The sequence below is a fragment of the Macrobrachium nipponense genome, chromosome 2, assembly GCF_015104395.2.
Source record: "Macrobrachium nipponense isolate FS-2020 chromosome 2, ASM1510439v2, whole genome shotgun sequence".
Taxonomy (NCBI): Eukaryota; Metazoa; Arthropoda; class Malacostraca; order Decapoda; family Palaemonidae; genus Macrobrachium; species Macrobrachium nipponense.
The window spans coordinates 96,414,831-96,439,942 of NC_087201.1; the positions used below are offsets into that span (position 1 = coordinate 96,414,831).

At 41.9% G+C, this 25,112-nt stretch overlaps 1 protein-coding gene across 1 annotated transcript in view; it reads right to left on the reverse strand.

Annotated features, from left to right (window-relative positions):
• The window catches only part of LOC135220808 (1-phosphatidylinositol 4,5-bisphosphate phosphodiesterase gamma-1-like), a 511,068-nt gene that overhangs the window by 412,950 nt on the left and 73,006 nt on the right, over positions 1–25,112 (reverse strand). The window lies entirely within an intron of this gene.

Below are 25,112 nucleotides of genomic sequence, written 5' to 3' on the forward strand. Positions count from 1 at the left end.
CTCTTATCTTTTCTCTTCCTCTTCCTCTTAACTCTGCTATCGACTAACGGACTTTGTTACTGTTCCCCCCACTCTCCTTCAAGCGTCTTCTCCTAATCTTATCCTTTGTCTCCCTTCCTTTTTATGAACTCTGAATGATACTGATTCTCTACTTCTCAGAGTCCTATACGTATATCACAGGCGGGTTACGACGGGTTCCCGGCTACGACGTTCCGAGGTTACGACGCGTTTTTCTTAAATATTCATTGAAAAATCCGGCCGCCCTGGGTTACGACGCTTGTTCCGAGGTTACGACGCTGACGCTTCCGATGCTCCGAGTTTACGACGCTTTTAAAAAACAAATACTATGATAAAATAAGAATCCTTTATAGTTTAGCACAGTTTCTCTCTCTCTCTCTATCTCTCTCTCTCTCTCTCTCTCTCTCTCTCTCTCTCTCTCTCTCTCTCTCTCTCTCTCTCTCTCTATCTCTACTACTAAAGATGTATGTTTTTTAGTATGATAAATAAATGATTTTCTATTTTCAAATATTAATATTAATTTATACAGCAATAATATCAATTCATCAAAGAAAATACCATAGTGAATTAGTAAGATTTAGCTTATATTTAAAAAATTATGGAAGAATGAAAGAAAATCCCAGTCTTCTTCAAGTAACTTCCAGTAACCTTTTCTCGAGATTCAGGTACTAAAACTGTCAGATATATCAAGTTCTGTGACAGCCAGGAGGGGGAAAATCTGGGGGAAGAGCTGCAGTGTTGCAATCACGTGGTCCGGACATTCCCACACCCCCCCCCTTCTCTCTCTCTCTCTCTCTCATTCTCATTTACTGAGACTCAAGATTTTTTATGTACTTGTACTATTTGTTTTTTAATACTTTCAAATAATAATAATAATAATAATAATAATAATAATAATAATAATAATAATAATAATAACAACTGTAATTACAAAATTCATATGTGATAGTATTTTAAAGAAATACAATACGTACTAATCTATCCATGTCACTTTTAATTAAGGTTAACTCTCTCTCTTTTGCCACACAAGATAATAATGGGTCATAGTGGTAACTCCCTCCCTCTCTTCCTCTGGAAGTGTTATAAGTATTTTTGAGAGAACAGAGAGAGATAAACACACTCTCTCTCTCTCTCTCTCTCTCTCTTCTCTCTCTCTCTCTCTCTCTCTCTCTCTCTCTCTCTCTCTTTTACTGCAGATGAAAGAATTTTTATGGTTACTAGTATGTAAATGTTTATTGATAATTTCAGTTATTTAATTTAATAATAATAATAATAAAACTTTAATTACAAAATTCATAATGGTCGTATTTTAAAGAGATGAAAATGACCTTTCCATTTCACTTGTAAGGATAATTCCTCTTTCTTACCGAGATGAGAGAATTTTTATGGTAGATGCACGTGTTTATTATATTTTCAAATAATAATAATAATAATAATAGAAGTAGTAATAATATGATAACTAATTTCAAAAGAAAAATTCTTCCCTTTGTCTTTTTCTGTATCAATTCATTTCCCCACCAACGAGAGTGACACTCGAGCTTACAATGCCATACAATGGTAACGAATTTACTGGTTTTATGTAACATTCTCTCTCGTCTCTCTCTCTCTCTCTCTCTCTCTCTCTCTCTCTCTCTCTCTCTCTCTCTCTCTCTCTTCACTGAGATGAGATCATTTTCATGGACGTGTATGTAATAAGTTTTATCATTTATATTTTCCAATATATACTATAAAAGTACAAAATTCAGATCTGAGTATTTTAAATACAATAATTATTCCATTTCTCTCTTTTAAATACTGTAAGGACAACTCTCTCTCTCTCTCTCTCTCTCTCTCTCTCCCTCTCTCGTCTCTCTCTCCTCTCTCTCTCTCTCTCTCTCCACAAGATACTTGTCATACATTTGGTGTTTCTATTTCTTCCTTTTATCTCTCTCGCTCTCAGCAAAAGAATTGATGGACAAACATAATTGCACAGTCCTCTCTTTCTCTCTTCTCTGGAGAAATATATGCATTTATGGGAGGGGGAAAAAGTTGCCTACAGACATTCATTTCAATCTATTTGAAACCATAAGGAGTTTATTCTCTCTCTCTCTCTCTCTCTCTCTCTCTCTCTCTCTCTCTCTCTCTCTCTCTCTCTCTCTCTCTCTCTCTCTCTTGTATTTTAATGAAAATATACAGTAATTTGTGAATACACAGTGTTGCACATGAAAAAAGTAAATTAGTGATAATTTAGAGATACGGCCCTAAGAAAAATTGCAAATTATTAGTGAAATTTTCCCTGTGGACATGTTTTCAAGAACATCGTTCCGGCTTACGACGATTTTCGGGTTACGACGCGTCTTAAGAACGGAACCCCCGTCGTAACCCGGGGACCGCCTGTGTGTGGTGTGTGTGTGTGTGTGTGTGTGGTGTGTGTGTGTGTGTATATATATATTATATAGATATATATATTATATATATATATATATATATATATATATATATATATATATATGACTATATATATATTTTTATATATATATATATATATATATATATATATATATATATACTATATATATATATATATATTTATATATATATATATATATATATTATATATATATATATATATATATATATATATATATATATATATTATATATATATATATATATATATATATATATAATATAATATATATATATATATATATAATATATATAATATATATATATATATATATATATATATATATATATATATATATATATATATATATATATATATATATATATATATATATATATATATATATATGTCGATCTTGGGGCGGGGCTGAAAGGGCAGAGCATAACCAGCGAACGTCAACGTCACTTGGCAGGAACTTTTTAGAAGGCTCTCAACAAAATGCGACATCATATTCAAAATGCACTTTTCTAACGACGGCCGCGTGCTGGAGTTCCACAAAACACCAGAGAATTCTCGAACAATCATGAGAACAAACGCCTCAAACACGTGCGGGAATGCCTCCTTGCTGCAGACCTACTCGAAGAAGATAGATTTTCCTTTCCTTTAATATATGTTTCTTCACTATAGAGCAATTACCATGACAGGGTACCACTTAAAAAAGTTACATTGGGCTTTACACAGCACACTGTGGATGGTACTAAAGGTCTTTCACATAGTAACTTCCAACAATCCCTCATTGCCTAACAATAAAATTCCTTAACAATGAAAATGAGCAACAATGGTCAATAATGTAAGGTGAAATAAAAAGAGGGGTTATAGAATGAATTTGCAGCTTGCATACACACATGGCAATTATAAGAGCTAAAGAGGAGTTGAAAAGACGATTTGGGACAAAGGAAGGTAAAAGATATTACAGATTATCAAACTCAATGAAAAAGCAACAACAAAATCTGGATCTGTTAGGTGTCATCAGACAGAGGAAATGCCTTGCATAAGGATGATGAAAAGATGGTCTGATTTCTATAAGCATCTATCACACAAATAAATGAAAAAAGGGATCCCAGGAAGGTGGGGAGGGTGGAGGGTCTGGTGATGAAGATACAATCCATAGATGTAAAGAATGCTAAATGTTGAAGATACTTGGCATGGAGGAGAAAGAATTGATAATAAGAGCTGTTAAGGAAATACGTATATGGCAAGAGGCAGTAATGCTAAATGACAAGCAAGTCTAATAGTAAATGTTTCAATAGAAGGGAGATATTATGGAGTGTAGTACATGATTACAGAGGAATTAAACTATCAGCACACCTGTACAATGATTTGGAAAAAATACTCAATGAGTGAATAGTACAAGCAATTGTTAAGACTGGTGAACATCAATACATTTCATTAGAGGGAAAGGTATAGTAAATGCTTTCTTTATAATAGAAGATACATGAACAGAGGTTGAACATAATCAAAATCTCTGGTGTGCACTATAGACCTAGAAAAGACATGAGATTGAATACCATGGGAGACAGTGTTTTAGAGAGAGAGAGAGAGAGAGAGAGAGAGAGAGAGAGAGAGAGAGAGAGAGAGAGAGAGAGAGAGAGAGAGAATAGTTGGTTAGGTTGGTTGAAGTATTATATAAAACTACAAGAGCAGTAATAACAGCCTGTAACAAAATACAAATGTTTTAAAATATGTAGAGTTGGGATGTACTACTAACTGAAGATATTAGGAATAGAAATCTACAAAAATAATTATATACAAATACTATGATGACTACAACAGAAACTGAAGAAGAATTGTAAAGAGAAAGTGGCAGGAATCTCTTGAACGGGGTGGTAAGAGAGTAAATGTTGGTAACAGTGACGTAGTACTAACCAAGCGAGGAAAGGATAGGTTAATAATATAAAATAAAAGAGGCCTAGATTTAAAACAAGTAAAGAGGGCAAGAAGCTGAGGTTGAAAGCAGGATAAAAGCAGCTTGGGGAAAATGGAGTGAGGAGGCAGGGTAGTGTGTGTGAAAATAGGATGTCAAGTAAACTAAACTGGAATAAAGATCTACTGTACTGTAATCAAACCAGTAATGGCAAATGGTTCAAAAACACAGCCATTAAGATGGAAGGAGGAACAAAAGCTGGAATGAGAAATGAAGAAGCTGAGTAATATCTAGGGATCCTATGTGAAAGGCTGGGAAATGAAGACATCAGAAGTGCCAGATTGGAAAAGATTACAAGCAATGCTCGGTTAACAGGGGGGATTCTGTTCTTGGCTGAGCACCGATAACCGAAAATCGCTGAAAAGTACATTAGTGCACTGAGATAACAGACCGTGGTATATTGTACTTCTGGATATATCAGTGCAAAATGGATATATCAATTTGGGGGTTTTTGGCTTCGGCTCTAGTGCCAAATATGTAATATTCACTATTAGTATTGTATTAGAAAATAAACATAATGAATATGTATCTTTTCAATGGCTCTTTTAAAGTTATGCTTTACCTCACTGCATCCAATAATACTGTATTATAAAATTCAGACGAATTATCAATGTTTATTAGGCCATATTTAAATCAATTCTGAGCAATTTTCTTGCTTCTAGTTAGCATATATGAATCTTCAAAATACAGGCAGCCCGAAGTTACCATACCCATCGATTAAAAGCGTTTCACTTTTACAGCACTTGTTAAATATATTCATAACTGGGTTTTACACTTCGTAGGGTTTATAGCGTCGTTGTCTGGTTATTGGTTTCTTCGGCTGGGTGCCGAGACCACCTCATAACATACAAACATAACGAATATGCTTCTTTCCCTCTCCTCTTTTAAAAGGTTAGCCTTTACTTTGCAGTATCCAATAATAGTGTATGTAGTCTTGTATTTCTATTTGTGTTATAAAATACAAAAAAAACAATCATGTTTTGGTTTGGAAAAATCAGATGAGGGCGGAGGTAAGATTATTTCGCCGTATTTAACTCAATTCAGAGTGATTTTCTTGCTTTTATTTAGCATAAATTAATCTCCAGAAACTCTATTCATATGTGACAAGGTTATTTTTATATGAAGTGTTTTAGTTGAAAATTGACTTAAATACATGAACTAGACTTAGTTATCTTTTTTTGTTATTAGATAGCGCTCGTCTGGTTATCGGTATGTATTTCAATAAGGTGGAACCTCTACATACATAAGTCCCTACATACAAAAAATACAGGTTACGAAAGCAAAGACGGAGATTTTTCTTGCTTCTGTGTACGAAAATAATTCAGGTTGCGAGAGGGTAAAGTACGAGATTCGCCCGGACCGGCGAGAACAATTTTAAAATTCGCGTGCCGCCAACTCAGTAGACTTGCCACCATCCTCCCGCTCTCCGATTGGTTCCTGATGCTAGTCCCTGCCATAAGATCCTGCTCTCCTATTGGTCAGCATCTGTCCCATCATGCCTCTATGTAAAGGCATTCCTTGACCATTTTTTGCGGTAACGTTATCGTAAACACTTTGTTCCAAATAGATTGTGCATTAAACTGTGCCACTCTGAGGGTCTTTTCTATCTCTTCTCTTTTGTCCTCGGTGGCTTTATTAGTTTCCCTTACTGTCATTGTTGCCTGCAGTGCTATTGCTAACCAGATTCTGAGTGCTTTCTGACTTCCTCCCTAGAATGTTCAGTTCACTAAGGTGTTTCATGAGGTTTTTGTTGAGAACGTTTCCTATTAGTTTTCCTCCATATTCAAGTAAGTTCCACCTCTGTTATATATTTTCCTATTCCCTATAAATCTGTCCCAAAAGGTTACGAACCTAACACCTTTTTCTTGGCATATTAGCTCCAGTCTGTCGTTGATTCCAACTGCCTTGCTTAAGGAGTAGTGGCTTACATTGGTTCTGCGCAGAAGCCCTATAAAAATGATGCAGTTTTCTCAAGGATGTTCTCTATGACATTCATCAGGTTGACTACCAGACTGTCTGGACAGTTCTTCCATCTTTTAGAAAGAGGTAATTTCCTCCTCATTGCACTATGATTACACTTTTTCTATTATTTACCTTGATTTTTTTCACTGCTTCGGCTATCGGCTTTGCTTCTGCTCCTAGGTAAGAATGAACATTTCGCTCACTTTTATTTTTGGCCACAAAATTTAACCCCTGATCTTTTACTAACGAGTCTCCAATTAAGATAGTTTCCTCTTCTGTTTCAGAGAGCACAGCAAATTTATTCGTTGTGTTGATCCCTTTTGGGGGACAATCGTGTTTTCTGACTGCTATCACCCTTCTGCCAACAGCTCTCTTGAATTCATTATTTTCATCCTTGTAAGCTTCTTTCTTTGTGCCTTGTCTAGTACTTGCTTCTGTTTCATTTCTGGTTCTGGTCTTTAGAGCAATTGATTTTTTAATCTTCACTATACTCTGTTTTCTACTATGTTATTGTTTAATTCTTGTTTCTCTTTCTTAAGGTTTGTAACTTCTCTTTGTAGATCTCCAATTTCCTTTTCCATCCTGTCTTCTCTTCTCCTGCCTTCGAGTTTGTCCCCGTTGTAACCCGGGGGCTGCCTGTATCAAGAAGTAGGAAGCTGGCATGCAGTGGAGTGTGATCGGTAAGGAATACGGCCGAAATCTGTCAATGATAGGCACCATTCTTAAGCAGAAGGAAGCCATCAAAGCAGCTACACCTTCCTAGGGTGTGACTATTTTGTCCAACAAGAGGAGCCACGTGCACGACGAGATGGAGAGGCTGCTTCTTGTCTGGATAAAAGACAAAGAAATCGCGGGCAATACGATAACTGAGACGGCAATCTCCCACAAGGCCAGCGCTATTTTCGTCGATTTGATTGCCCAGGCTGAAGACGACGGAGGACAAGGGACATCGACGCCAACCCCAAACTTCAAGGCTTCTCATGGGTGGTTTGAAAAATTCCGGAAACGCACTGGCATCCATTTGGTGGTGTGGCATGGGGAGGCGGCCAGCTCGGACATGAAAGCGGCCCAAGCCTTTATTAAGACGTTCGACGAGATGACGATCAACGAAGGCTACAGTTCTCAGCAAGTCTTCAACTGTGATAAGACTGGCCATTTTTGAAAAAAATGCCTCGTCGGACGTACATCATGGAGGAAGAGAAGAAGCTACCTGGGGCATAAGCCTATGAAAGACAGGCTTACGCTCACACTTTGTTCGAATGCCAGTAGGGATTGCAAGGTGAAGCCCCTACTTGTCTATCATTCGGAGACTCCTCAAGTCCGACAGTGAAGAAATTCTTGGAAGAGAAGCGCCTCCCTCTGAAATGTCTGCTGTTGTTGGACAATGCCCCTGCTCACCCTCCTCCTCGAGGAAGATATCCTAGCAGAGTATTCTTTTATCAAGGTTCTTTATCTTCAGCCTAACACCGCCCCTCTCCTCCAGCCCGTAGACCAGCAAGTGATATCGAACTTCAAGAAGCTGTATATGAAACATCTTTTCAAGAGATGTTTCGACATCAACGATACCACAAACCTCACCTTGCATGAATTTTGGAAGGAGCATTTCGATATCGTAATATGCATCCGACTCATCGATCAAGCTTGGCAGGAGGTTTCAAGGCGAACCTTGAATTCCTCATGGAGAAAACTCTGGCCTGATGTCATATCTGCCCGAGACTTCAAGGGATTCGACGTGGGCGAAGCTGGTGCAGATTCAGAAACAATTGACGATCCTGAAACTGTTTCGCAGGAGCACCAAGAGGAGCTTACGACAGATGACCTGAAGGAGTTGGAGGCCATGCAACATAACGTCGTTCAAGAAGAGTTCTCTAGCAGCGGCAAGGAGGAGGATGACGACCCTATGACAACGGCAGAAATTAAGGATGCTCTAGCTGCTTTTCATAAGGTGCAATCATTTGTAGAAGAGAGACACCCAGAAAAGGCTTACACAAGTCGTATGCTTGCGCAGTTCGATGACGTTTGCCTGAGTCGTTTCAGGAACATTGTCAAAAGCAGGCAGAAGCAATCTTCCTTGGATAGTTATTTTTTAAAGAGGCCTTTAGTAGGAGTAAGCAAACAGGAAGATCCAAGTGATAGTTAAAAAAAAAACAACTGAAAGTTGAAAGTGGTGAGAGAGAGAGAAAAAAAATGTAGTGTAAAAAATGTCAAAAAAAAAAAATGTAAAGTAAAAAAAAAAAGAAAAGAAAAAAAATTTTAATTTCAAGTTTTTTGTAAAGTTAAGTGTTAAAGTTTTGTGCCATTTGTTAATGTGTTTCGTAAAGTTTAGTCTTACTGTTTCCTGACATTTTTTAATGTGTTTCGTAAAGTTAAGTGTATGTATGTACAAGTTTTCTGCTGTTTGTCTTCCTCCTCTGTCACCACATTCAGAGATAGCCTCACTCGAAAGGTAAGGTTCCACATTTTACTACATACGTACGTATGTATGTACAGTATTTCTTGTATACCATGTACACTAATACACTTTATTTACAGGTACTATATAGTACATATTAGTAGTAGGTATTAAGTTAGGTATTGAATGGTCCAAATTGTTGTAGTATTTCATTGTTTATTGGTCAATTTAGCTTTTTATAAAATTTACTGGGGTGCTTTTGTAGAGATTGGAACAAATTAGGCAATTTATATGTAAAATGCGGTTCAAGATACGAAATACTCAGGTTACGAAGGCCACCTCGGAACGGATTAATTTTGTATCCTGAGGTACCACTGTTTTAAAGAAATACAATAATCTATCCATTTCCCTCTTTTTAAATAAGGATAACCTCTCTCTCTCTCTCTCTCTCTCTCTCTCTCTCTCTCTCTCTCTCTCTCTCTCTCTCTCTCTCTCTCCTTTGCCACAGGAGATACGTATGTCATAGTGGTAACTCTCGCCCTCCATTTGGGCTGGAAGTGTATGTATACAGTACATCTTTAAGGGCATCACTACATTTTATGGTAAAATAATAATGTATAGTACTAGTTTTCAAATAATATTAAGTTTAATGAGATTAAACAATAAAAATATATATTTTTTTTCTCTCTCTCTCTTCCTCTCTCCCCTCTCCTCCTCTCGTCTCTCTCTCTCTCTCTCTCTCTCTCTCTCTCTTATTTATGTATGTTTAGTTTTTGTAGTATAAATAAATGATTTACCTTATAACTAATTCTCAAATATTAATAAGATTAATATAAAAATTAGCGATTCCCAGTCTTTTTATCCACTTGGAGGAAGAGGAAGGAGGGCAGGGGAGTAAATGACAGTTTGATATACGAATTGGCGGAGGGAAAGGAGTCGGAGTCTATGAGTAATCTCCAATCTCTCTCCTGGTTCCTCTCTCGTCTCTCTCTCTATCACCTCTATCTCTCTCTTCTCTCTCTCTTCGCTTCTCCTCTCTCTCTGTGTTATTGGCTGTAGGTATATATTTTTAATGGTAAAATGTTTAAGATGACTTTGAAATGATGTTAATAATATAACCTCTAAGGTTAATAATATAACCTCAAAGATTAATAGAGTAATAGGTTAGTAATTTTAGGTATATTTGAAGTAGGATGTTGTTTAAGGTATACATTTGGTATCTGAACTTTCAAGATAGGCAGTTATAAGCATTTTTAGTGGTGGTTCTAACTATTGGTGGGTTTTAGCTATTCATGGGGGTGTCTGGTACACATCCCCCGCAAATACAGGGGGAACACTGTATACCTAAATTGTGTAGAAATGTTTGATCTTTAACATGGAAGCAATAAATTTGCTTTAAATGTGTTTGCTAATGAGCTGTAATTGATTAAATAATGCTAATTTCTTACGGAGTGCAATTTTCAGATTTTCCAACCTACTTACGTTGATGTTTTGTATCGTAGCTAAGTAAGCTAGCAGCATCGGGTTTGCATTTTCTTCGAGATTCATCATCTGTCGACCCAATGGCGTCAACTACGTTTTCTATGATTGACATGTTTTTTTCATGAATTTTTCCCAAAAATAACTTACATATGACACACCAAGCACTTACGAAAAAAAATTTATTGACGCGCTACACGTCATCAGATCACAAGGGTTAAAATACTATCACATATGAATTTTGTAATTACAGTTATATTACTACAGTACGGTCACCAATTATGCAAGAATTTGGTCGATCCACGGCCTCACAGAATTGGAAATTGGCAGATTTGGAAACACTAACTTATGGGAATAATTCCTGATTTTAGGGCCAAGGCAAACGGCAACTTATCCAGTCAAACTTTTTTATACTACCCATTTTCAATACTTTCTATGTACTATATATACTGTAATTTTTTCTAATATGAAATTGTTCTTATGGATAAATAAAACATTAAAGAGGTTTCAATAAATTGAAAAGTTTAAAGTTACACACAGAATGGTGAAAACTCCCACACGTAAACAATGCCACCATTGGGTGCAAGTGTACTGTACGATACAGGCATTTCCTTTAAAAAAAACCTTTTGGATGGAATTTCCTCTACCTATCCTCTGTCAAAAAACCTTCAAACTCCTCTATCTCATCCTCCGTGAAGAGTTCTTCTGCTGAAAGAAGGCTTTGTGAACCATTTGAGGTTTCAGGGACTAGCGGATCATGCGTTTCTTCACTCCTCTTAGGCCTAACAAACTTGGTTACAAGCGCCTCTCAGTTTCTTGTACTGCATGTTCACTATGTAATCGTTTTCATATAATTTTATTCTACGATTAAAGGAACTGATGAAAATTCAAAATTTGATAAAATTACAATTTCTTAAAAAGAAATTATAAAAATTCAAAATTCAACATGAAATGACAGTTTCTTGAAAAGTTTAGATCGAACAATTCTCTCTCTCTCTCTCTCTCTCTCTCTCTCTCTCTCTCTCTCTCTCTCTCTCAAACACATCTGCTTCTCTGTTAATCACTTTTACTTGTCATTTTCATCAAAACCTATTTCAGCAATAGAAAAAAATGAATGACCAAATGCCAAAAGTTAGTCAAAACAAGTTAACCTAGGAAAAAAAAATTCTTACTTCATGTTCAGCAATGACGGATTTCAAGTTGTCGACTTCTGCCAAAATGGAAGCTACTCCTTCCTTCATCTTCAACTTAAGGGCAAGCTTTTTAGTTTTGAGAAAATAGGTCTTCCTCTTCTGCTTCTTGGCAGATGCATACATGATGCAGATGATCTGAATACACTTTGCAGATCTGAATAATATGTATAGCGATGATGATGATACTGATCATTCATAAACACTGCGCTATGATGTCACAAATGTGTGAGGCGGAGCCTTCCGTTTTAGCTAGTGGCTGAGCAGAAGCCTTCAGAATACACTTCGCAGATCTGAATAATACCTATGGCGATGATGATACCGATCATTCAGAATACACTTCGCAGATCTGAGTAATACGTGTGATGATGGTGAGGATATGGATCATTCATACACACTGCGCTATGACGTCACAAATGCGTGACACAGAGCCTTCCATCTTAGCTAATGGGTGAGCAGGATATCTTTCTCTCGCATTCCCCCTTGGAGGAATAATAGTTTTTTTCCTCCAAGTATTCCCCCACCCCTTCCCTCATATACCAGCAACCCCCTCCCCCCCAGAAAAAAAAATACTTGAAAAGACAATAAATTTGATACGTTTTGCAGCGCGTGACTCACAGTCTTTGAACGGGTTTGCATATACAGAAAATCTATTTTTGAAAACTTGCAACTACATAAAAGGGGAATCGTACAATTTGAACATGCATAAATCGGGACTAGACTGTATTGCGAGAGAGAGAGAGAGAGAGAGAGAGAGAGAGAGAGAGAGAGAGAGAGAGAGAGAGAGAGAATGACATGAATTTTAGTAGCCAACACAATACAACCTTAGTTGGCAACTCCTCACCCTACTGTCACATTACTTGATATATTTGACAACTGTGGACCTTAGCCGCCTCAGCTTGGCTACCTGAAGTTGGAAAGAAAGATGCAGAAGACTGGGATTTCCTTCATTCTTACATACATAACTACAGTAGGTAATTGTTTACTATCATACGATGGTTGAAATGCGATTCGGTCGTTCTTTCTTAAACAGCTTTTTCTCTTTTGGTGGTAACATGACATTGTTATGATACAATAAAGTTTCATACATACTTACCTGGCAGATATATACATAGCTATAGACTCCGTCGTTCCCGACAGAATTTCAAATTTCGCGGCACTCGCTACAGGTAGGTCAGGTGATCTACCGCCCTGCTCTGGGTGGCAGGACTAGGAACTATTCCCGTTTTCTAATCAGATTCTCTCTTCCACCTGTCTCCTGCGGGGAGGCTGGGTGGGTCTTCAATTGTATATATCTGCCAGGTAAGTATGTATGAAACTTTATTGTATCATAACAATGTCATTTTCATACATTCAACTTACCTGTCAGATATATACATAGCTGATTGACACCCTTTGGTGGAGGGCAAGAGACAGCTAACTAACTGACTAGACAGGTAAACAACATATGTTGTAGGTATAAATAAACCTTAGTTCCTACCTTCTTAGATGGAAGACTTCGTGGCTACTGCCCAGGAGTCTGCTTCATCTCAAGAGCCTTAGCGAGATAGTGATCTGTGGCCAAGAGTTCTTGTGGATCTGTCGATGGGGTCTCTTCCACTACTCGACAGAACCTAACTGGCGTTTGTCAATGGAGCACATCCGCTTATATGACAACACGCATTTATTTAAGGAGCACACAACCAATCCCGATCACCCGATCCTAACCCGTGTTAGTTCTAAGATTGCCTAGAGTTATCCCCAAACTCTTAGCAAACAACCACAAACTCGAAACTCATACATACAAAAATAAAAAATTTTTTGTACCCCTCTAATAGTCAGATGTCACTCGATTTTCAAATGAAGCGAAGTGAAGGCCGCTTGTGCGACAACTGACACTCCCATACACCGAAAACACGAGAACATCCGACAAGAGGGTTACGTACACAATTTAAGGATTGGTGCTTTCTCCTTTACCCAGAACCGTCTGTGCTGACACAAACGGACCTAAAGAAAAACATTTATCATACGTAACTCGCACGTCTTTTAAATAATGGGATGCAAACACGGAGTTGCATCTCCAATAAGTTGCGTCCAAAATGTTCTTGATGACATATTTCTTTGGAACGCCACAGAGGTTGCAATTGCCCTAACTTCGTGGGCTCTCACTCTTAAAAGATTAAAAGAATCATCTGGGCAATTCTTATGAGCTTCTGTAATAACACTTCTAACAAAGAAGGGCTAAGGCGTTCTTGGACATTGCTCTCTTGGGGTCTTTTCACTGAGCACCAAAGACCTTTTTGCGAACCCCCCAACTGCTTCTTCCTGTCCAGATAAAATTTTAGAGCTCTAACTGGGCAAAGGGATCTTTCTACCTCTCTGCCCACCAAACTAGAAAGTCCTTCACTTCGAAGCTCCTGGGCCAGGGATTCGAAGGGTTTTCATTTTTGCAAGAAAAAAGGGACTGAAATGAACAAATTGCAGAGTCTCCTTTGAAGCCAACTCTTGATTCAAGGGCGTGCAACTCACTGACTCTTTTTGCCGTTGCAAGAGACATCAGAAACAAACACTTTCTAGTGATGTTACGAAACGAAGCAGTGTGAAGTGGTTCGAATTCCTCTGATGATAGAAATTTAAGAACCACATCTAAGTTCCAGCTTGGAACCTTAGGTTCAAGTGATTTTGATGTTTCGAAGGAACGAATGAGGTCGTGCAAATCCTTATCATTCGTTGATCTAATCCCCTGTTTCTAAAGACTGCTGAAAGCATACTCCTGTACCCCTTAATAGTCGGTACCGAGAGATGCGACTTTTGTCTAAAGAAACAGAAGGAAATCCGCAATTTCGGTCACAGAGGTACGGAAGAGGACAGCTTCTTCGACCTGCACCAGTTTCTGAAAACTTCCCACTTCGATTGGTACACTCGCCTAGTAGATGATCTGCGGGCTCTAGCAATTGCGCTTGCTGCCTGGCGAGAAAACCCTCTCGCTCTGACAAGTCTTTCGATAGTCGAAAGGCAGTCAGAGCAAGAGCGGGGTAGATTTTGATGGTACCATTCTCGAAGTGGGGTTGTTTGAGCAGATCTATTCTGTTTGGAAGAGATCTGGGGAAGTCCCACCGTCCATTCCATCACCTCTGTGAACCAAATTTGAGCTGGCCAATACGGAGCAATCAGAGTCATCTTGGTTCCTTCGGATGCCACGAATTTTCTGACTACTTCCCCCAGTATCTTGAACGGGGGAAAAGCGTAAACGTATTATTCCCTGACCCAGTCCAGGAGAAAGGCGTCTGTTGCATAACCCGGGGATCTTCCACCAGGGCACAAAATGTTTTCTATCTTGGAGAGGAATGTGGCGAAAAGATCTATTTGAGGCTTCCCCAAAGGAGCCAAAGGCTCTGACAGACTTCTGAGTGGAGTGTCCATTCTGTGGGAAGGACCTGGAACCTCCTGCTCAATCTGTCCGCTCTCACATTCCTCTCCCCTTGGACAAACCTTGTTAGAAGAACTACCTTCTTTGGTTCGCCAAAATCAGTAGATCTCTTGCCAGCTCGTACAGAGCAAAAGAGTGCGTCCCTCCTTGTTTCTTGACATAAGCCAGAGCTGTCGTATTGTCTGAATTTATCTGTACGACTTTGCCTCTGACTATGTGTTCGAAGCTCTTTAGCGCCAGGTGAATTGCTAAGAGCTCCTTGCAATTTATGTGCCATGACACCTGTTCTGCCGACCAGGTGCCTGACACTTCTTTGGATGCCCAATGTTGCCGCCCCCCAGCCCGACTCCGAGGCGTCTGAAAACAATGTCAGGCTTGGGTTCCGTACTTGCAGGGACACTCCTTTGTTTTCCTTTAATGGAATCAACCACCACTTCAAAATGATGTTTTATTTCTTCCGAGATTGGAAACGTGTACGAGAGCTGACCTGTCTTCCAACTCCAACTTCTTCTTAGGAAGAACTGAAGCGGTCGAAGATGTAATCTTCCTAGGAGAAAGAACTGTTCGAGCGAGGAAAGGGTTCCCAGAAGGCTCAGCCATTCCCTCGCTGAAGTGCGCTCTTTCCCTAGAAAGTTCGATACTGTGGCACAGCCTTTCTTTATTCTCTCTTGAGATGGAAAAACTCGAAAAACCCCGAGAATCCATCTGAATCCCCAGATAAACCACGTTCTGGCTGGGGATCATCTGAGACTTCTCGAGGTTCACGATCAATCCCAATGATTTTGTCAATTCCAGTGTTGTTGACAGGTCCTCCAAACACTGCTTTTGAGACCTGGCTCTGATGATCCAGTCGTCCCAGGTACAGGAGACGTTTATCCCTTTCAAATGTAAGTGTCTTGCTACATTTTTCATCACGTCTGTGAAGACTTGAGGAGCCGTGGACAGGCCGAAACACAGGGCCCTGAACTGATAGATTCTTCCCTTCGAACATAAATCGAAGGTACTTCCTCGACGAATGGTGGATCGGGATGTGGAAGTATGCGTCCTGAAGGTCTAGGGACGCCATCCAATCCCCTTGCCGCAGTGCTGCAAGGACTGAAGCAGACGTTTCCATGCTGAACTTCTGTTGTTCGACGAATTTGTTCAGCGCACTTACGTCCAGTACCGGTCTCCATCCCCCCGAGGCTTTTGCTACAAGAAACAAGCGATTGTAAAACCCCGGGGAGTTGCAATCCAGCACTAGCTCTATTGCTCTTTTGTCCCACATCTGTTCCACCATCTGACGAAGAGTATCCATCAGAACAGGTCCCTGTATCTGGCGGACAATTCCCTCGGTGATGTTGTCAAGGGAGGAATGTCCTTGAATTGGGATGCGATACCCCTTCTTGATAATCGACATCGTCCAAGGATTCGCTCCTATGTCTTCCCAGGCTTTCGCAAAAGAATGTAACCTGGCTCCTACGGGTGTCTGGAGGACAGAATTCTCACTTCCCTTTCTTAAAGGGACGGAAGGAAGACCTGCCCCTCTTTTCGGTTGACTTCCTTCTGGCGATCGATCTAGTTGGAAGACCTCCTCGAAAGGGCTGCTGCTGAGCTGGGCGAGCCACTTTCTTTTCCTCACTAGCCACAGGCCTATTCTTTACTTGAGGATTGTCTAAGGAGATCCTGGGTGGCCTTTCAGTCAGAGAATGCAGCGATATCCTTCACCAACTGCGAGGGAAAAAGGTGTTCAGAGAGAGGCGCAAACAATAAGGCGGCTCTCTGCGAAGGAGAGACGGCCTTCGTGAGGAAAGCACTGTGAACCGCCCTCTTCTTTAAAACTCCTGCACCAAAGAGGGAGCATACCTCAGCCGATCCCATCCTGAACAGCCTTATCAATGCAGGCGAGGATGCTATTAGGGTTTCTGGGTCGAGTTGTTCCTTTTCCTGAGATTTCTTGGCCAGAACCCCAAGGGACCAATCTAAGAAGTTAAAAACTTCTAAAGTGTGAAAAAGTCCCTTGAGGAGGTGGTCCGTTTCCGAAAGCCCCCATGTTACCTTCGCTGCATTCAAGGCGTGCCTTCTCGACGAATCCACCAAACTCGAGAAGTCTGATTCAACTGAAACGGACAGAGACAATCCCATATTCTCTCCCGTTTCGTACCAAATGCCTCTCCTCCCTGTAAGTTTAGCGGGAGGCATACAAAAGACCGTCCTTCCTAACTCCTTCTTCTTCTTGAACCAGGAGTCAAGAGATTGTAGAGCCCTCCTCATAGATATAGCAGCTTCATTTTAAGGAAAGAGGAAGACTTGTGTGTTTTCGTGCTCGAAACAGAGAGCGTGGAGAAGGGGGAGCAGCTGGCGTCAAAGAGTCTCCATATTCCTCCAATAGAAGGGACGAAAGAACTTTATAATTAGAAGATCCTTCCTTCATTTCGTCCTCCGAGGCATCTTCTGGGTTGATAGGCTCGGAAGGAGAAGGCTCCCTTCTTTCTTCTGACTCTTCTCTTACTCTCTTACGAGTGTCAGGCTCTTCATACGAGGAATGCGCCTGGTGTACAGCAGGAGTATCTCGCCTGGGAGGAGTAACGTGTTTGGAATACTCCTGGCGCTTGGCAGGCGCAGAGCGCCTCGAATACTCCTGGCTTCTAGTAGGCGCATCTTGTTCAGAATACTCCTGGCGCGTGGTAGGAGTATTAAGTTCAGAATACTCCTGGCGCCTGGGAGGAGTATAAGCTTCGGAATACTCCTGGCGCCTGGGAGGAGTATTAAGTCCAGAGTACTCCTGGCGCCTGGGAGAGTAATAAGCTTCGGAATACTCCTGGCGCTGGGGAGGGATATTCAGTTCAGAATACTCCCTGGCGCCTGGGAGGAGTCTCTAGGCCCGACGACTCCTGGCGCCTGGTAGGAGCACGTCGTTCCAAATACTCCTGATCCTTAGAATGCGTCTGATGTTTAGTAGGAGTATTGATTCCGGTAGGCGCTTTCCGTCTCACAAGCGCTCTACTCCTAATAGGATCTTCTCTTCAGCTAACTCTTGGCGCTTGATTGAAGATCTTGAATGTTTGTACTGGCTCTTTGCGCCTACTCGGAGCCTGGCTTCTGGTTGGCGCCCTACTCTTGACAGGAGTAACTCCTTTCTTACTTCTCTCCTGTCTAACGCATTGCTCCCCCCAGAGATGGCCGCTTGTGCGACAACTCCCCTGAAGGGTGCGTCGCGCCCGACAGGAGATCGTATTTAGATCTTTTAATAGGAAGCCTATCATCCTTCTTACGAGTAGGCTCCTTATAAAGAGTTCCTACTAACGAGGCTAATTGCTCTTGCATATTCATTAATATTCTCCTGGTTGAGGAGTCTTTCGAACCAGGAGAGGGAGATCTGGAAGGCGCTCTAGGATCCCTTCCAGACCCAGAGTCTGAATGTATTCTCGCCTTCTTTATTACCGAAGGCGCTCCTTCTTCAGAGAAGCGTTCGGGACTCGAATTGAGTTCATGCTCTTTCATACTCCTCTTCAGCGGACGGGAAAGTTTCGACTCCTTCCATCCTCTTCTCGGAGAAGGCGAACTAGACGAAGAAAAGCACTCTCGAAGGACGCTTTTCCTATAGCGGTCCTTGGCATTATTTGATATGCTCGATTCTGCCGAAGGGACGCCTGATCGTTGGGGATTCTCCACAACCCCCGTACGGCTTTCGACATTCCTTCTCCTCCGGGCCAGGGAGCTTGGAAGAGGTCTAGGCCTGGGAGCGTCGCAGAGACGACCAGACGCCCCCTCCACTACACTGGGGACACTAATATCACTAGCGAAACCACATTCACTATCCTTACCTTCCAATGCTGCGACCTTTTCCTGCATTTTCTGAAGGGAAGCTCTAAGTTCTGCTATTTACCGAAGCAGAACTAGAGGGATTAGCAATTTGTGAACGGGCTGAAACAGAATGGGCATGATTATCAGAGGAAGAAGCTACAGAACTAGATAGTAAAATCATGAGAAGCAGACATTCTGCGGGTTTTATAAGCCGCCTTCCTCTCTCTATCTTTCTCTAACTCTTCAAGTAAGAAGTTAGATTCTTCCACTCTTGTGCACTCAATTTCTCACACTCGTCACACGTATTTCTCAATCGAGCATTCAGCCATTCTACACCCACTACAAGTAGTGTGAGGATCTACCGAAGCTTTCGGAATCCTCACCTTACAGCCCTCATTCACACACACTCTGAAACTAACACTAGAGTCAGACATATTCACGAATTCCAAAAACCAAGTCCAAAAAACAGTCCACGATAGCGAATGCCAAACAAACGATCCAAGTACGTCACCAAATATCAGCGAGAGATGATCAAAAGTTTGCGAAAAACGAATTCTAGTCAGGAGGAAGTAACAACAATGTGATACCGCCGGCGACAGAGAGAATCTGATTAGAAAACGGGAATAGTTCCTAGTCCTGCCACCCAGAGCAGGGCGGTAGATCACCTGACCTACCTGTAGCGAGTGCCGCGAAATTTGAAATTCTGTCGGGAACGACGGAGTCTATAGCTATGTATATATCTGACAGGTAAGTTGAATGTATGAAAACTGCTAATAATACTTTTATCATTCTCTTTTACATTTTTAACTTAACTAGAAGATGGGATAAAGATATGGAGGAAAAGATGTTAGTACACAAGATACATGATAAAATCATGAGTATGTACTTGCTTCAACAAGAAGCTGGAGATATTCTGTTCAGTGGTCCCAGATCCTTTAGCATTGGCAGAGGATGCATTCCAACATACTTGGGACAACCTGGAGGAGTATGCCTTCCCTCCGTTTTGTTTGATCCGTCAAGTTCTGAACAGGCTATTGAGTTCACAGGGTCTCAGGATGAATTTGGTGGCCCCTCTGTGGCCTCAGGCGGAATGGTTCCCAGGTCTGCTGTCGTAGTTGTCAGAGGTTCCGAGGGAGATTCCCCCTTGGTGACATCTCCTGTGTCAGCCGCATGCAGAAAGGTTCCACCAGTCAGTCGAATCCCTGTTTCTTCACAGTTGGAGGCTATCAAGTTTCTCCTTTGAGCGAGAGGCTTTTCTCAGAGAACAGCAGGGCATATGTCCAGCAGTCCCACAAAGTCAACCTCCACGGTTTACCAAGGCAAATGGGCGATCTACTGTGATTGGTATCGTAAACAGGGTTTTTCTCCACTCGCAACCTCTATTCAGCGAATAGCAGAGTGTTACGCCTTGAAGGTATTGCCATCTCCTCTTCCTGGGAACTTTCCTTGCTAGTTAAGGGGTTTGAGCAGTCGAGTTCTCCTACAGAGCTCAAGCCTCCAGTCACTTTGTATTTTTCACGGCTAACAAACCTGAGGTCTTAACAATAGGATAATCTTCTTGTGCCAGCTGGAAACCAGTTAAAATCAATCAAAGATTGTAAAGCAAGGAATCTGTGGCATCTGGAAACTCGTGTATACAATGTGGAAGCTGGTCACAGACCAGGCATAGAACAACGTGACGCATCAGTCTTTCCCCCAACAAACCAGGAAAAGAGAGAGGGATGGCTAGAAGTGGGCAGTAAATATTAAGACAGGTTTTTAGCTATGAAAAATACAAATTGATTAAAAAATTTTAATTTGTTCATAAGCGGAACAAAACTTCGGTCTTAAAAATAGGATAGTCTTATACTTGGAGGGAGGTAAAAGTACCCTAAACTGGGTGGGAGTTTAACCCACGGTACCCACCTGACCACCCTTCCTAGAGGTAGTTCTAAAGAAGGGGGTCCAAGCCTGTGAGAGTATAGACAATTGGTTATCTAAAAACTCAGCCATCTGAGTTGAAACACAATGACATATGATTAGATTCATTGCATTCCAAGAAAAGAAAACTCTGCCGGTTCAAGCAATTAACCATGCAAGCCACAGAGGTTTATCACCACTCCTCACTCCCCTTGCTAGAGAGAGGAGCACTTCCTACAGAATAGTAGGTTTGCCTACTGTATAGTAGCAATACAAAACCACTATCAGTATGACCCCCCCCTACTCACCTGTATCAAACCAGTTCCAGCATATGACGTGTCTATTCTTTGACTGGCCTGTAGAAAGAAGAAAGGGAAAAAAGAGAAAGAGGCCAGCCAACTCACTCAATCTCTCTTCAACACAATCACCTTAGGTAAGATACACACTGTTCTGCTAGGGGCACTGGGTGAATTACACAACTTGTTGGGCAGCCACCACCGGACCCAAGGAAAAAGTGTCCAAAGACATGTGGGCAACATCCTTTAGGTAAAAGGAAGTGAACATGGATTGACATAGCCAAGAACCAGCGCTCAAAATTCTATGAACAGACAAGTTTTTCTTAAATGCCAGAGAGGAACTTATACCTCTGATGTCATGTGCTTTAGCCTGTATGGACTTGTGAGGAGTAAGCCTGTTTAATTGAATCATGTAACCAGAATGAAATTGTGTTCTTGGGCACTTCCCTTCTAGACCGGCCTGTGCTAACAAAAAGTCTATGGCACCTAGGCCTTAGGTGATGAATGAAACCTCTTTAGATAGCATCGTAGTGCTCTGACGGGGGCAAAGCAAGGGCTCCTGTGGATCGTTGTCCACAATGTCATTCAGTGAGGGAGGGGAAGAAAAAAAAAGAAGAGGCAAATCTGTCATCATGCACACAGGGAATCTGGGTCTTAGCCACGAATTCTGGGACAAATTCGAAGGTCACAGACCCCAACCCTTGGTGTACTTAATGTCATAACTGATGCCATCAAGCTCCCCAGCTCTTTTTGAAGAAGCCCAGGCCAACAGGAAAACTGTCTTTAGTCAGATCCCTGTCTGATAACCGACATAGGGGCTCGAGTGGAGCCAGAGTGAGACTTCTCAGAACTAGAGAAACAACCCATGCAGGAGGCTTGAGTTCTCTTGGAGAACAGGACTGTTCGAAACTCCTGAACATCAAGCTTTCCCAAGATGAAGAGGTGTCCACACCTTCAGGCGCAAACCCAAGCCCAAGGCCACTCTGTAGCCTCTGATGGCTGAAACCGAAAGACTTTTCTCAACCCTGAGGAAAATCAGAAAATCCACTATCTGCTGAACAGAAGCTCTGAGTGGAGAGAAACCCCGTCGACAACACCAATCACAGTAGACTGCCCATTTCCCCTGGTAAATTGCTGACGAAGATTTCCTGAGATAGCCGGACATCTGGCCAGCAGCCTTTCTAGAAAAACCTCTTGCTCGGAGGAGATACTTGACAAGTCTCCAGCCATGAAGAGACAGGGACTCTAGTGACTGGTGAAACTGTTCAACATGAGGTAGGCAAAGGAGCTGTTGCCATGGAGGAATTTCTCTTGGAACCTCTGACAGAAAAGACAGAAGGTCTGGGAACCACTCAGCTTGAGGCCACAGAGGTGCCACCAAAGTTATCCTGAGATTTTGAGAACTCATTACTCTCTTCAGAATTTGATGGCTCAGGTAAAACAGAGGGGAAAGCACACACCTCGAAATTGTCCCAAGGATGCTGCAAGGCATCCTCTGCTAGAGAAAGAGGATCTGGGACCACCGAACAATAAACCTACAGCTTCCAGTTGAAGAGAGTGGCAAAGAGCCTGTCTGCCATGTCCTGATGCACGGACCACTCCATGTCCAGGATTTGGTTCCGAGGAATCAGCTTGCCAGCCACCACATTCCTCTTGCTTGGAATGTACCTGGCGGAGAGCTCCACCAAGTTGTCGATTGCCCACTGGTGCAGCTCGACTGTCATCAAATGGAGTTGACGAGACACCAGACCCCCATTTGTTCACATAGGTGACCATTGGGGTGTTGTGTGACATCAGCATGATGGAATGACACTCTACCCTCTCCTGGAACTCCCACAGACCTAAGAAAGCTGCTTTCAACTTCAATATGTTGACATGAAGCAGCTTGTCCTCCATTCTCCAAACACCCAAGGCAAGGATATCTTCCAGATGAGCACCCCAACCGTTGATGGAGGCATCCAAAAACAAGAGAAAGTCTGGAGGGGTTGAACACAAAGGGACTCCCATCATGAGATTCTGGTCGTCAAACCACCAATGAAGGTCTTTCCTCACCTCTTCCAACAAAGGAACTCTCTGTTGGAAGACTGCAATAGCCTGACAAAGGAGAAAGAACTGACTGAACCTCCCTCAGCTTGATCCAACCCTATCCTGGCTACTGCAGTGGACTATAAGTCCAACCAGGACACAGTCTGGAAGATGGTAGAAGCAGTAGCCGACATAGCTAAGGCATCTTGTGAAGAAAACAATAGACCTTCAGATCTAACCTGGTCCAGGGTTAAACCAGGCTTAAGCAGATCATGTGCACAATATTGGTGGAATAATACTTCCTATGCCACGCAAGAGGAGGAAGAGGAAGGAACTTCGAGGACCTATTGGAGTGCAGAGCCATCTCGATCCAAAACCAAGGTGTTAACACGCTGCAAGATAGACTGAGCATGCCCTGACTAGGGAAGCTCAAATGAAGCCTTAGTATCTTGCCTTAACCTAGCAAGGCCTTTATACCCATAGGGATCATAGAAGTCTGAGAGTGCGTTCTACACCCAAGATTAATGAACTCACGAATGAGATTAATAACCTCTGAGAAAGAAGAGAAATTCCTGGCCCTCTCCCTCCTCTAGTTCCGGCAAAAGAGATAGACAAGGCGAAGGCGTCGGCTTGGAAGAATCCTCATCTTTCCCTAATGGCACTGGAGTGGTTTTCTTAGGAAGCCAGGCATCTCCCACTGGTTGGAGTGGAGTCCCTAACTACTGAACCTCCTGAAACAGAGGGCCCCAGAACATGGCCATGCAAAGAAACCTGTCCATGGTCTCAACCAGACCTTGTACATGCTCGTGCAATGAACTATGTATACAGTGGTCCCCCCGTATTCGCGGGGGATGCATACCAGACCCCCCTGTGAATAGTTAGAATCCGCAAATGTTTGAAACCCCCATAAAAACGCTAAAAACAGCCTATTTTGTTAGTTAAAACTTAAGAAAAACCACTAAAAATTTTCATACTTGGTTTTTTTAATAGGTTTATCACAAAAAAAGCATTTCATGATGAAATTGATAACAAAAACCAGGTATTTGTGGATATTTCTCATAGAAAAATACTGCAAATGCGCGAATTTTCCGCGACTAATGCAGGGAAAAGTTCCCGAGAGAAATCTGCGAATGTGTGAGTCTGCGAATCCGGAGAACGCGAATACGGGGGGTCCACTGTACGTTCGAGGGACAAATCACATACATGGATGTGGGACAAGGAGTCAAGTACACAGCCGTGCAACAACACAAGAGTATGGTCTCAAGGCAGGGAATGATGCTGAAGTGAACTTCCTGATGGACACTGATTTCTAAGGTCCCTGTCTTTGGAAGGCGAATGAGAAACACGCCCAAGGACCAGACCCCCCTCACATTCTCGACCATCAACCACAATACGTTTGCAGAGAGAAGAATCTTTGGAAGGTGCAGGAGACACTGTTGTAGCAGGCACCTTCGACCTGTTAATCGGAACCTTGTCATCTTACGAAGGACTCTCACTCACAGAAGACGATGCCACAGAGTTCATAATTCTCCGTTTGACTCAAGGGGGAGGAGGAGAAGATGAAGAAGCAGGAGGAGATGGAGGCGGGAGCTTACTCCCTCTACAACGTCTCTTGCTAGGAAGAGGAGAAGAAGAATCATTCCTTCAACGACTCTTCTTGCCAGAGAGAGCAGAATACCTCCAGCCTCCCGACCATAGCTTGAAAGGTCTCCAATGGCTCAGCGAGAGGTTGTGATGATTTCATAGGTGAAGATGGAGATAACGTCACAACAAAGGGAGGTAGACGCCACCATAGCTGGCGTCATAGGTTAAAGGGATTCTGGGAGTGACATCACATCTCGAATAGCAGTGCTGGTTGATGGCCATACTGGCAGAACAATAAAAGGCGACCCAGTAAGTGTCAACATTCACAAAGGTGTCCCACTAGGAAGCAGCACACAAGAGCCAAAGCAGTGTAGGCCTGGAGGTGGGGGGACTGAAAGCATAGCCTCCTCCTCTCGGGAAGGACATTATATCCCATGGGACAGGGGGCTACATTAAACATAATCTTATCCTGTGCTACTCCCGATACTTCCAACAACAAATCGATGGAAGAAAAGGGAAACAGCGGTACAACCAACACAGAGGGAACGCTTCTGGCAGAAGGGAGATGCTGCACTGACCAAATGAGGAGGAGAAAAACCATCCCATGAAGGACAAGTGGATACTCAACAATGCTAGTTCTTCTTGTAGAATGCTGTCCACTGCGACTTATGACTGGAACAACATTCTGGGCAAGGATTAG